The sequence below is a fragment of the Pseudophryne corroboree genome, chromosome 3 (assembly GCF_028390025.1).
Source record: "Pseudophryne corroboree isolate aPseCor3 chromosome 3, aPseCor3.hap2, whole genome shotgun sequence".
Taxonomy (NCBI): Eukaryota; Metazoa; Chordata; class Amphibia; order Anura; family Myobatrachidae; genus Pseudophryne; species Pseudophryne corroboree.
This window is the reverse complement of record NC_086446.1, coordinates 631586156-631600234: the sequence shown is the minus strand read 5'-3', so window position 1 is coordinate 631600234 and position 14079 is coordinate 631586156. Positions and strand designations below refer to the sequence as shown.

The 14079-nt window shown below is 38.5% G+C and overlaps 1 protein-coding gene across 2 annotated transcripts in view; it reads left to right on the top strand.

Moving 5' to 3' along the window:
* The first annotated feature begins 283 nt into the window (after positions 1-283).
* A1CF (APOBEC1 complementation factor) overlaps positions 284-14079 on the top strand; it is a 94874-nt gene continuing 81078 nt past the window's right edge. For both annotated transcript variants that reach the window (XM_063961730.1, XM_063961729.1), the window contains exon 1: positions 284-371. The gene's annotated coding sequence lies outside the window, so the exon portion shown is untranslated. The remainder of the gene's footprint in view (positions 372-14079) is intronic.

The window sequence follows — 14079 nt, the reverse complement described above, 5'->3', positions numbered from 1 at the left end:
CTTTCTTTATGGGGAAAGAACATGTAATGCGCCTGGTTTTCTTCAGCAGAATATAGTATAATTACATTATTTTATTTTATTGTTTTTTTGGTCTACTTTTCTTTTTAACCTGTTAACTTATGTTATAGTTTTGTCAGTAGTGTAGTTGTGTGATGATGCTGCTGTCTGTGCGGCAACCTAATTATCTGGTCAAAGGGCTATACAGCTAAGAGATAGAGCAAGTTAAATTTTAACCTGCAAGGATTGTAAACCAAACCTAGGGCCAATGAACCTTTGGAGTTTGATATGATTAAGGGATAACCAAAGGTACACGTCTCAAATTCGTCATAATCAAGCAGAACCTGCTGGTGGTGATCTCTGAAATTGCTCAGGTAAGGGTGACACTTTTTCTTCACCTGTAATACGAATTATAACATAGCGGTGCTTACAGTAAAACCAGTTAAACAGAGCAGTCAGATCATGAGAGGTGATCGCTGTAAATTCCAGGCTCAAATTTACGAGTTAGTCTTCACTGCATAAACGATACGTTGGTAAATATTACATATGTTTGATTGCATTCCAGTTTTGTCAGAATGAAAACAAATAAGTGCGGACGGGCATTACAGGAGTGATGCAGCCAGGAAGCAGGTGCCAGACTATAAACATATCAAAGGGAAACAGCATGCATCAGAAATGTATCAGAAGTCATTATTGCACTGTGGTTACTATGAGAAAAGATAAACCCTTAGTTTATCAGTAAGTTTCACATTTTGTTTGTTTTAAATGAACAGCTGCTAGTCCGTGCAGCCACTAATAAATACAGGGACATTTACTACATTACTTCTATAATGAATACAGACAGAATACATTATTGTATACTATTTTGCTGTAAAGTGTGTTTGTTTATATATATATATATATATATATATATATATCTTATAATAGTTACTTTTTGGTGATCTACTATATGAATATAGCAGCCAGTAATATCACACCCTTGTATTTACTGCATAGACTTGCGGAACTGTAGTGCTAGGATATGACATATATGGGCTCTGCTATTATAAGTTCTTTGTGTTTGCTTTTGCTAGGTTATGGCAGCTACCTGTATGTATGTATGTATGTATGTATGTATGTATGTATATACACATGTTTTATAAACAGGGCACTCACCAGTCTTACGGCAGTTAAAACAGCACATTTATTCCATATTAGAATCACAAACATTAGTACAGTCAAATCAGGCCTACTTTTCAGTATAGTATTAGACCTTAATCATGGCATATCCTCCATCACCAAAGGCAAGACAACAAGTGTACTGTCACTGTACTATGGAAAGCCCTGTGTATAAAACACGTGTGGATTTTAACCAGTGGATTGAGGACGTTCACCTGCGGTGTCTGCAGGAGCAATCCAGCAGCTGTCCCTCTCTAACTGTGATGAGTGCACTGGATTTTAATGTTTAGATATATTTAACAGATGTTGTTTTAACACGGCTGTAATTTTGTCAACAATATTGTAAAGCTACTTTTAGACAGGACCTTCAACAGGCCAACGTGACCATTAAGCAAGGAAAATGTTCATCTTGTCGGTTGGTGTCGGGATGGCAGTCACTATGAAAGACCAAAGTGTTCATAGCACATAATTAGCACCGTTGTGACCCCTTTAAGTTATTGCATGCGACAATAGCTAATGTGTGACTTGGGGGAACAGCATTAGCCATTGTGTCAGCAAGGAGGAATTTAAGCCCTTTGATAAAACCCAAAAATAATTATTTAAAAAAATTAAATACATATTGTGTCTATATATTTTTCTTTTCTTTTCCCCAGCTTATCTTTAATATTGTGTATAAATTGCTATTTGTTAAAATATAAGACAGGTCTATATAAAGTGTGGAAAATAATTGTATGTGAAGGGAAAAAATATGTGTTCAGTAAGGGTATACTGAATACCATCTGTAGTCCAGATAAATTCATTTTTATATACAGGTACAGAAGATGTCAAAGTAAGAAATGTTTCTGGCACTTATTTGTTATGTTATTAAATTAATAAATAATTTTTAAGATAATCAATTAATTACACAATTCCCATTAATAATATTACTATTAGTAGTAGTAGTAATAATAATAATAATAATAATAATAATAATATTAATATACACCCAATAATAATATTTATTATAGTATTTATCACTAGTAATTATCATTGCTACTGCTACTACCACCACCACTTCTGTATCATCTGTCTGTAAGCAGCACACAGAGAGTAAGCTCAGTGGTTTGTGGAAACAAAATAGGGATTGGCGAAGGGGTAAGCTGTAAATAACCATATAACAGAGACGTAAGAACTGAACAGTTATTAGGTTATTTTGCAATATATTTTACAAGGGTGTCTTTGACATATAATAATAATAATAATAATAATAATAAGAAGAAGAAGAAGAAGAAGAAGAAGAAGAAGAAGAAGAAGAAGAAGAATAGCAGCACATTATAAACCAAAAGAATTTGGCCCAGATTTATCAAGCCTTGGAGAGTGATAAATAGCATAGTGCTAAAGTACCACCCAATCAGCTCCTAACTGTCATTTTCAAACACAGCCTGAAGGATGGCAGTTAGGAACTGATTGGCTGGTACTTTATCACTGTGTACTGTGGTCCAGATTTATTAAGCCTAGGAGAGAGATAAATTGCACGGTGATAATGTACCAGCCAATCAGCTCTTATCTGTCATTTTTTCAAACACAGCCAGTGACATAACAGTTAGGAGCTGATTGGCTTGTACTTTATCACCGTGCTACTTATCACTCTCCAAGGCTTGATAAATGAGGGCCTACTGTACAATTTGTAAGTTGTGATTGTTAAAGGATTACAGCCCCAACACTTGTAAGTCACTGTGGAGTAGTTTCTGTAATTTTCTGAAGTATGTGTTGGTGAGGTGGGGGGGGGGGGGGGGGGGGGGGAATGGGTGGGTTTGAAGTTATGAAAGCTACAGAAAAAAGTGGGTATACACATGGTAGGATAAAATCACAGAGCTCATATAAAGCTATAGATGAGCACAAGAGATATAGGAAGCATATGTATGAAACATCACATATAGGACCTCATTCTGAGTTGGGCACATCTGCGACCAATATCTTCCTCAACCACGGCAGCCAGCTTTCCACCCATGCTGGGTGCAAAAGATCTATCAGAAAAAGTCACCCCATTTCCATACGCATGTCAAAAACAAGAACGCAAGTCGGCCAACACACCCACAGCATTCCCATTACGTTTCCAAAAGATAGATCGCACCTATCACATAGTCACTGCCCAGTTGGCGCCCACAAATGCCCATTCCATTGAAAGATTGATCCGATTTGGCAAGAAGTGGACCACTTGCTGTTTCAGTCTCACCCATGTGCATAGGCATGGTGTGGCACATACACAGGGGCAGATTTATTAAGCTCGGTGAAGTGATAAAGTCGAAGGTGATAAAGGACCAGTCAATCAGATCTTAACTGCCATGTTACAGGCTGGGTTTGAAAAATGACAGTTAGGATCTGATTGGCTGGTCATTTATCTCCTTCCACTTTATCACTTTACCAAGCTTTATAAATCTGCCCCACAGTCTGCTATTGCTTTCTGTGGCGCATGTGCAATGTACAGATTGCCACGGGATCCACCTGCATTTAGACTTGAATCCAGCTTAGACCCCAAAATGTAGAAGCAGACGTAGGGAATTACAATAGCAAGGTGGAGGCAATAGATGTAGATAATGTACACTGCATTAGACGTCGAGGACCCAAACAGAGGATAAGAAGAGATGTTAATAGAGAAAGAAACAGATTGTACAGGCAGTCAGAGAAAAAGGCATAGCTAAAATCTAATTTTTATTTTCAGTATGAAAATACAGATACATTTCATTTTGTATTTTATTATAATGTGGGCAATGTTGGTGAGAAACATGCATCTGGATTGTGTTGGGGGCATTTATTTTCCTATTAAGAAATGCATCTGACTCCCTGAATCCGATATGCTACATAGTGTCATTATTATCTAGGCCTTCATGAGCTCTAAATACTGACGGAGAGTTTAGTCCATGTAACATATATGTCTTCCAGAATCGCAAATCTAAAACGCCAAAGGGTTATTTACTGTATCTTCCTCTCATTATAATAAGGGTATCATTAAAAAGAGGACTTAATATTTGCATTGCATTTCTTGGGAGATTTTACCTTAGTAGGATGTAAAAAGAAGCAAAGAGGTTATATTATACTATATCAGCACTTGATGCATGTACAAAAATAACAAATGAGTCTGAAAACTCATAAACGTAATAGTAATAATAATTAATATTGAATAAAAATATTATTTAATGTCATTACTTCAAAATATCATAACATGAAAGCGTATTGTGTAGTCTACATTCACTATATATATATATATATATATATATATATATACAGCTCTTATGCCCGGCACTCAATACCTCCTTTCGCAATGCCCTGGTGCCTTCCAGCACTAAGAAGCCGATTCGGCTTCAGGAGTCTGTCTCCCTTCTTTATTGCTTCTTCAAGTAGTCCCAGTGAGTGCCGCCATTGGTCGGGATATATATATATATATATACTTCCCAAATGGACTGGCACTCTCCTGTCAAACGTCTCTAACCTCGGTGCCTTCTGTGGTGATGATGCAAACTCGTTTACATGAAGCCTTTTTGAATACACTTTTGCTATTTACAAATCCCCGAGTGCCGCTGTCTCTTTTTGGAAGTATATATATATATATATATATATATATATATTGTAAGTTAAATGGGCATTAAAATAAAGTGGGATATACCTGAATAATTTGCAGTATTTATTATATATTTTTGTGTTTATTTATGAATCAAATATAGAAATCCCAACAAGCTAAGGGACGAGAACACCCCATAAAACGTCTACGTGTAGAGGAAAATCTGACTACTTAGAATTATGGGCAGTGATCTGGTTACCAATCTACCAGGATGTCATGCTTTGTGGCAACCTTTCACTTATTTACAAAACATGACCATTAGAACATTCACCACAAGTCAACAGGTTATTACCAGGATGTTTTTATTTTGAAAACTTACCCTTAATGCAGATTATACAGATACCTTACCACATCATTGTGTATAGACTAGAGCGTTGCAGGTGGTCTTATTATTCTAACTGATATAGAGTGATTTGACCTAATTGGAGTTCATCAGTTTGATCTCTCTGTTCTAAGACGTAAACATCTATAATATGTATATGTTGTATACATATTTGGCACATCAATTATGTAATGAGACCATGCCCCAACGTGGAGCATTGGGGCATCCCATCTAGTGTTGGGGGAAAAAGTTTTGGGAAGTATTTTGTCATTTTCTAATTTATATATTAACTAATTTACATATATTACTTATCTAGATCTCTCTGCTGCTTTTGACATTGTTGACCATTTTCTTCTAATACAAACACTACAATCCCTAGGCCCTAAAGATACAGTTCTCTCTTGGTTCCTAGCCTACACATCTAATCGCTCCTTCAGTGTTCGCTTCTCTGAAACCACCTCCTCTTCGCTACCTCTTTCAGTTGGAGTACCACAAGGCTTGGTCTTAGGTCCTCTGCTTTTCTCAAACTATACCTCATCTCTTGGTAAACTAATCAGCTCTTTTTGATTTCAGTATCATCTGTACGCAGATGGTACTCTAATCTACCTATCCTCCCCAGATTTGTCACCATCTGTATTGGTCAAGGTCACTGAATGCCTTTCTGATGTTTCATCTTGGATGTCATCTCGCCACCTCAAACTTAATATTTCCAAAACAGAACTAGTTATATTTCCACCGGCCAATAGTAGTTACCAACCTGATATCTCTATCACTATTGAGAACTCAATAATCAATCCTACCCCACAGGCTCACTGCCTAGGTGTCATACTTGACTCAGAAATGTCCTTTGCTCCTCACATTCAATCTGTCTCAAAATCATGTTACACGTATCTAAAAAACATATCCAAAATACGACCATACCTTACACAAGACACTGCGAAAACTCTAATCCACGCTCTCATTATCTCCCGCATTGATTATTGCAATAGTCTTTTTACTGGTCTTACCAAAAAGAGACTCTCACCACTACAATCCATTCTGAATGCAGCTGCGAGGCTACTCTTCCTTGCTACATGTTCATCATCTGCAGATCCACTCTGTCAGTCCATCCATTAATTACCTGTATTCTACTGTATTCAATATAAAATACTTTTACTCACACATAAGGCCATTAACCATACTACACCAATGTACATATCTTCGCTCATCTCAAAATATCTCCCAATTCAACCTCTCCGCTCTTCACAAGATCTACGTCTCTTATCCACACTCATTACTTGCTCTCATGCACGATTGCAGGACTTTCTTCGGGCTGCACCCACTCTGTGGAATGCCCTACCACGCACAATAAGACTCTCTCCTAGTTTTCAAACCTTCAAATGTTCCCTGAAAACTCACCTCTTCAGGCTAGCTTATCACATTCCAGAACCGCTCACTCAACCTTCATAAGCTTTCCTATCCGATTATATCCCCACTGTACAGTCCGCACATATCCTCCACATATTTTCTCTTTCTTCGCTTTCCCTTCTTTCTGACCATGGTTCATCATTGCTGTGATGTGATATCATGCAACCCACCTAGAACCTTTGCAATTCGGTTGACAAATGTGCAATAGATAGTGCCTTTCCTTGTGTATCAATGCCTATATCCCTATAGATTGTAAGCATGCGAGCAGGGCCTTCCTACGTCTATGACTGTTTATTACCCAGTTTTGTTTTATCATTGTGTCCAATTGTAAAGCGCAATGGAATTTGCTGCGCTATATAATAAACTGTTAATAAATAAATATTTGCATGATGAATTGCTAGTTGCATTTTAGCAAACCTCTATAGGCTTATTCAGAGTCAGACACATCTGGAATCGCAAAAGCAATTCCAAACTCATTTGCATCTTTGCTACTGATACAGAGTCAGTCAGATATGTAAATATTGAGCTGTGACTTGCTTCACTTGCTGTAAATGGCTGAAATGAGAGTGGATAAGTGACTTGGAGCGTGGTTTCTGCGAACAGCGTAAGAGGTGTGGCTGTTAAATAACGAGGCTGATGCTCTAATTTATGTTTAATTGTATTAAGAACATTTTAACTCCGTTCCCCTTCTATGTACTCCGCTTCTGCATCCACACACTGCTGTATTCTTATTTTCTATTGGTCAGCGCTGTGCTGTCAGCTCCATCATTTTCTTCTTTATCTCAATAACTGATGCAAAATGGGTTTCCTTGAGTACAGATTTGACTTTTGGGAAATTATGAAATCACATGGTGATAGGTCTGGTGAGTATGGAAGGTGTTCTAGCACTGCAATCTGTTTCTCGGCCAAAAACTGCTTCATGGAGAGAGCTGTGTGTTGTCCTGATGGAGGTTAAAACCATTTTTCTGCAACTCTGGCATCTTTCTTTGGATTCTTTCCCACAAAGTTGCTAGAACATTTTTGTAGTAATGTTCATTCACTGTTTTGCCTTTAGGTACCCAATCTTTCCAAAATAATACCCTTGATATCAAAGATAACAATTAACATGGCTTTGTATTTGGATTTGCTTTGACATGCTTCCTTCATGCTTGGTGATGAGGGTGGTCTTCCGTTTGCTGGCTGTTGGGATCCCGGCGCACTGTATACCGGTGCCGGAATCCCGGCACCCGGCATACCGACACCTTTTCTTCCTGTTGGTGGTCCATGACCCCCCTGGAAGGAGAATAGATTGAGTCCCCACAAGGGCTCATTTGCGCTCGCCCAGCTGTCAGTATCCCGCCGGAATCCCGACCGCCGGTATGCAGGTCGCCGGGAGCCCGGCCGCCAGCATACCATACTACACCCAGTGATGGTGTTTTTTTCCAGTGCATGGACTGGTGTTTTGTCTCAGGATTTTATTGGAAGATCCTATTTTTCTTTACAGGTATTAACTGTCTAAAAAATGAGAATCCACTTGAATTTGTTCAGAAATGTCTGTACAAATTCACGTAGATGTTCTTTCTGCTCGGCAGTGAGAAGCCTTAGACACATCTTAGCATAAACTTTTGTCATGTTAAGATTTTGATGGAAAACTTGCCTAACAGTTTCTTTGTTGCTGTTTACCATTTCTGCTATTATTCAGATGCTGAGTCAATGGTTAATGCACACAATTTTCTTAGTTTCCTACATTTTCATTTGTTTTTGATGTGCAAAGACTTTCGAACATTCATCATCTGAGGCATCCTCACGACAGTCACAAAGGGGGTAATTCTGAGTTGATCGCAGCAGCAAGTTTGTTAGCAATTGGGCAAAACCATGTGCACTGCAGGGGGGACAGATATAACATTTGCAGAGAGAGTTCGATTTGGGTGGGTTATTTTCTTTCTGTGCAGGGTAAATACTGGCTGCTTTATTTTTACACTGCAATTTAGATTTCAGTTTGAATACACCCCACCCAAATCTAACTCTCTCTGCACATGTTATATCTGCCTCCCCTGCAGTGCACATGGTTTTGCCTAACTGCTGCGATCAATTCAGAATTAGGCCCTAAATCTTTTGTGTCACTCAAACACATGTACACATGACATATAATTTGCCCTATAAGCCTCGGTTAACATACAGAAAGATCCGGTGGGTGTTTTGTTCAACTTAACTACAAATTTTAAGTTAACATGCATGTTGCCCTACTTTTGAACTACTGTAAGTATTTTTACGACGCATGGGAAAAACACAACTTCTTCAAACGATGTGTGACAGCAAACAATGTGTGTGCGAGAGGGGTGAAATTTGCTAAACTGTTTTGGGATAGTCCAAGGTCAATGTTCCTCCACTCCCTTTTAACTCACACAGTATGGTTTATATTTTACAAGTACAGTCTCGTTATTTAATAGCCACACCTTGTATATTATGGGATTTAACATGTAACATGAGAATAGTAGCATACGGTAATATGACTTTTTAAGGACAGTACTTTTGAAAAGTATGTGCAGACATCCCCATGCCCAACTGAGTATGAAGTTTTATTTATTTGTGTAAAAGTAGTGTGTATTGCAATGTAAAATTCCTTATTTAAACTGTTGCATAAATGGGCCTGTTTACACTATTTGTGACCAATCGCACGCTTACAGCATTATGTACTTTACACTTACAACAGGGTCAGAGAACAAGCAACTCGGACCCTTCCATTTTAGTTGCATTCTGCAATTGTGCCGCCACACCAAGGTCCTAATCAGATCTGATTGAAGCAGCAATTTTGTTAGCAGTTGGGCAAAACCATGTGCACTGCAGGGAGGGGCAGATATAACATGTGCAGAGAGAGATAGATTTGGGTGGGGTGTGTTCAAAGTTCAAACTGAAATCTAAATTGCAGTGTAAAAATAAAGCAGCCACTACTTACCCTGCACAGAAACAAAATAACACACCCAAATCTAACTCTCTCTGCACATGTTATATCTGCCCCACCTGCAGTGCACATGGTTTTGCCCATTAGCTAACAAATTTGCTGCTGCGATCAGGTCTGAATTAGGCCCCATGTCCCTTACTGTACTTTTGCTGGAACTATACGCCAACTGTGATTGAACGCACACCCACTTCGTACAAGTGCACTCCCATTCCTGCCCTGTTCTCATTCCCTTAGTCCCAGTCTTAAATTGCATTTGAGACTGGCACAACATAGATTTTGGAAGTTTGGGCATGCGCAATGCGAAAAATTGCAGCTTTTTGCAAAACAAATAGTTTCACACTGACTGAATCAGCCCAAATGTCTCCACGGTGTGTTGATTATCGTTTTTTTGGGCTGGTTGGAATACAGCAACATTGATGCATTTAAGAGGTCATTTGACTATTGGTAGCTTATCTGTATAGACTCATGGTACTAGATTTATGGATATTAGCAGGGTAAACAGTTTCCACAGAGAGATGATGAGATAATCAGTTGGGACAGCCTGGAGACATCTCCATATGGAATGCAGGGTGCAGTGAGACAATAGCTTTCTAATAGGAGATAAGATAGAAAAATGAAAAAACACATGGATATGAAATAATCATGAAAATGGAATATTATTTATGCCTGACTAGCAGAACTATATTATGATTATATGTGTTAAGCTTCAAGGAAAAAGTAAATTAAGTATATTCTCTATAAAAACTACTGTAATTGTGAGAGAACATGCTTCATTTCTTTCCATTTGCACATACAGTATATACAGTATCTTATATACATTATTCGGCTTTGGGCTCCCTAATTACATGGTCGAGTCACATTATTATGACCACCTCCTATATTTGACGCTGGTAGCGCGTAGCCCATGAAATACGTCACGTGTTGTGCACTGGCTTGGTGGGTATAGAAGGTATTGTACATGATAGGCCATGTGCACACTCGTTGATGTCATAGGTAAAATCGTCAATTTATCCAAGTTGCAAAAGGGATGATATTATCGGCTTTCCGGACCAGGGCAGTATTTCTGAAACAGTACAGATTGTGAACTGTTCGCATGCTGCTGTGGTGAAGGTGTATCATGACTGGACAAATGGCATTATTATGAACAACTGACATGGAAACATCAGAGCACCACATGCCATTGATGGGAGAGTTGAATGTAAGAGCTCACCATCAAAATGAACCTGGGGGCTTCTAGACGTGTGTCTAAAGTGACAGTTCACCCGTCTAGCTGCTGTCTGTGCTGCACACTGTGGTTACTCTAGCGATTAGCTGGTAGTCATAATAATGTGACAAATTATGCTCTTATTGCCATACAGACAGAACCACTTAACACTACAAATAAATCCTTGTACCTATACTGCACAATCTGCTAAAGCTTTTAAATATATCAGTTTTCTAAATGACCTCAGAAAAATATAAATTCATTGTCCAAACTCTGTAATCAGTTAAACATTTTTTTTTTTTTATTACAAAATTGTGCCTCTAAAGTTTAATTTTATTTCCTTTTAACTTCCCCATTGATGCTAGACATGCCCACTCTCTGGCAAGTCTTGGGGGAGTAGGTAAGGGTGCTGCTGCCATGGCCACACCTTACAGTGGTGCTGCCCATGTGAGGCCACTTCTACAAAATTTTCCAGTTCCCAATCCTTCCCTGAAGACTGTAGAAAATATTTTTTATAGTGGACTATGACAGATGAAGAACAAAAATTTATGGGGGAACTCAATTAGTCGTAGTAATTTACTGCGGACTAATTGATCCATTGGGTCTATCCAATTAGCCCCGGAGTCAAGTGAAAAAAAAACAATATTCAAACCTGTTTTCGTGATCGTGGTCGTGAAAACATATAGGTCCATGAACTTATCACAGATTCAATGTATTTTTGGCCAAAAACAAATAATTCTTTGGCCGCAAAAAAGGGGGATATTTGAATTGGGAGATAGAAAATGATCGGGGCTAATTGAATTCCCCCATGTGTTTTATAATTAATACAATGGTAAAGAAGAGTTTGCTGGAGAGTGGGCTATTATACTAGGACAATTAGGGGTGTGAAAAATCACTAAAGTAAAGCAATTTAAAACGATATTTATAAAAATTCTACAAATAAAATTCATACAAATTAAGATCATGCCAACTGAAAAAGGATGTTATGCAAATAAATTCCCTGAAGTTTGTGAGGGAAGGAGTGAGTCTCAAAATAAATCCTTAAAGGACCAGCTTTATTGTGAGTTATGGTATTTGCCATATAGAGCATAAACGGATATTAATGTTAATTGTAAACAGTGTAAAACTTCCTAAGTAAAATAAAGCTAAATTAGATAGTTCTCACTAATTAATGTCATTCAAACTTTGCATGATGAAAATATTAATGTGTAACTGAAAGCATATTGTATGCTGTAATATTTATCTCCCTTCCACAAAGTCCATATATAAGTTTACATATTTAGCTGCCGCCTCTCAGTACTTCCACCATTTCCTGCCTTTAGGAGCTCTTGCTCGCTCATTCCCCGATGTAGCACTTATATTAGCCAGCACAAGGCGTTAAGGCGATGATACAGCAATGACTTAACTCACAGTGGCCAACTTGATTTTTAAAAATGGTACCACTATCAAGCCAATCACAACTCTCAATTACATTTTTTAAACTGGATGAGCCACCAATGTGCCTGTAGGACAGCAGCAGAAACCCACCAACACTGCCCTACATCTGCTGCCGAAATTTTTAGTAATGGCTTATGGGGACTGGATACCCCAGGGCCCAGGTATGCCACCTCTACCGAGGTCCAGCTGCATTGGCAGATAGTGCTATGATCTCTCCAGATCCAGCACTGCCACCATTCTGATGGTGTGCTTAGCTGCTAAGACCGAAGATCAGTTGCAAGCTCTGGTCTCAGCAACCTACAAACTACAACATTGGTCAGCTGGTCAGCGATCGAGTCTCCTGATTTTTAATCACGTTTTAAACCAGGAGACCAGACAGGTCATAGGATCGGGTGAACGGGTCGGTTTGCTGAGGGTACACACTTGTCCAATTTCGGACCAACTGACTGGTCTGGAGTCGGATCACCTGAGGATTGGACATGTGTGTATGCAAATTTAGTGTTTAACTTCATTACTGATTGAGAGCTTGAACACTTACCCCATTCCTGGTGCCCACAGGGTGGTCCTTCTCTGTCCTCTCTAGATAAGATCTGTCTAGCTGCTCACTGTAGTTGAAGTAGTTGGCTTCTGTGGCATGTGCCCCAGCTCCCACTACGCATGTCAGAGGAACAGACCTTATGGCAAAGGAGTCCTATATATATATATATATATATATATATATAATTACCACTCCTAGCAGGCGGCGGCACTCAGAGTCTGGTCTTAGCAGTAAGGTGTAAAAAGTGCTTTAATGGATCACTCCATGTGCAACGTTTCGGGGCTGCAGCGCCCCTTTATCAAGGTGAAGTCCTTGATAAAGGGGCGCTGCAGCCCCGAAACGTTGCACATGGAGTGATCCATTAATGCACTTTTTACACCTTACTGCTAAGACCAGACTCTGAGTGCCGCCGCCTGCTAGGAGTGGTAATTATGTAAAGTATTTTCCGGATGGCACCTGAGCATTATTTATATCAAGTAACAGCGAGTGCCGATTCTATTGGGACAAATATATATATATATATATATATATATATATGCACACACACACACACACACACACACACACACACACACACACCAATTATGCAGTTATTTACAAATAGGTAGATTGTTTAGCTACATCTATTGTCTGATATTTGAGGTATTCAATAAAATTTAATCCTGATGGCCCTCCCAGCCTAACGCCAATTATAATAATGAGATAGAGACTATGAAATGACCAAACCCACACTGAATTTTATCATAATATTGATATTTTGTAAATCGAGTGCAGCATAATTTAGGTTTATAAATGGCAAGACTTCCGTAAAATCCAGAGTAATTGTATCAGGTTAATGTTTATTGGAAAATGATCAAACGTCACTGTGAAAAAGATGAATCCAATGCGCCATTTAACTATTCCATAGTAAACTTGACCTGATTATTGATTTCACTAGTTAAACAATTTCATATGGTATTTATACAATGAAAAGATTGCAAATTGCACAAAGTGATTTATTTGAAAGTTTAACACTTTTCCTTTGTGTTCACTGAATAATAATTGCTGGGGCTAAGTATGGGGAATTCCACTGGAATAACTACTATGACTTTTTATGTACAGAGATAGGCCTAACATACAGCTATGCCTCCTGCTATTAATTAGTAAAGGCACAGAAGGGCCATAGTACAAAAATATTTTTTTAAGTCCACACAAAGTATAATCTGCCCCGCAGCTGCAGTTACTGTAAGTACTGTATGAATGAGAAATGAGTAAAATTCTTGTTCTATAAGTGTATTTCAAAATTTTCATTTTAAATGGTTTTTGTGTTTAATATCAATGAATTATTGGCTGGCAGGAAAAATCTGTAGGTAGTTTACAAAGCTTAAAACATCAGCCATCAGCTGTGTAGTATAAATGCAAGCAAGGATAGATAATGATGCCCCCCAATTCCAGGCCAATTTTTCTGTGATATATTGTATATTTTCTTGTAGGAGGT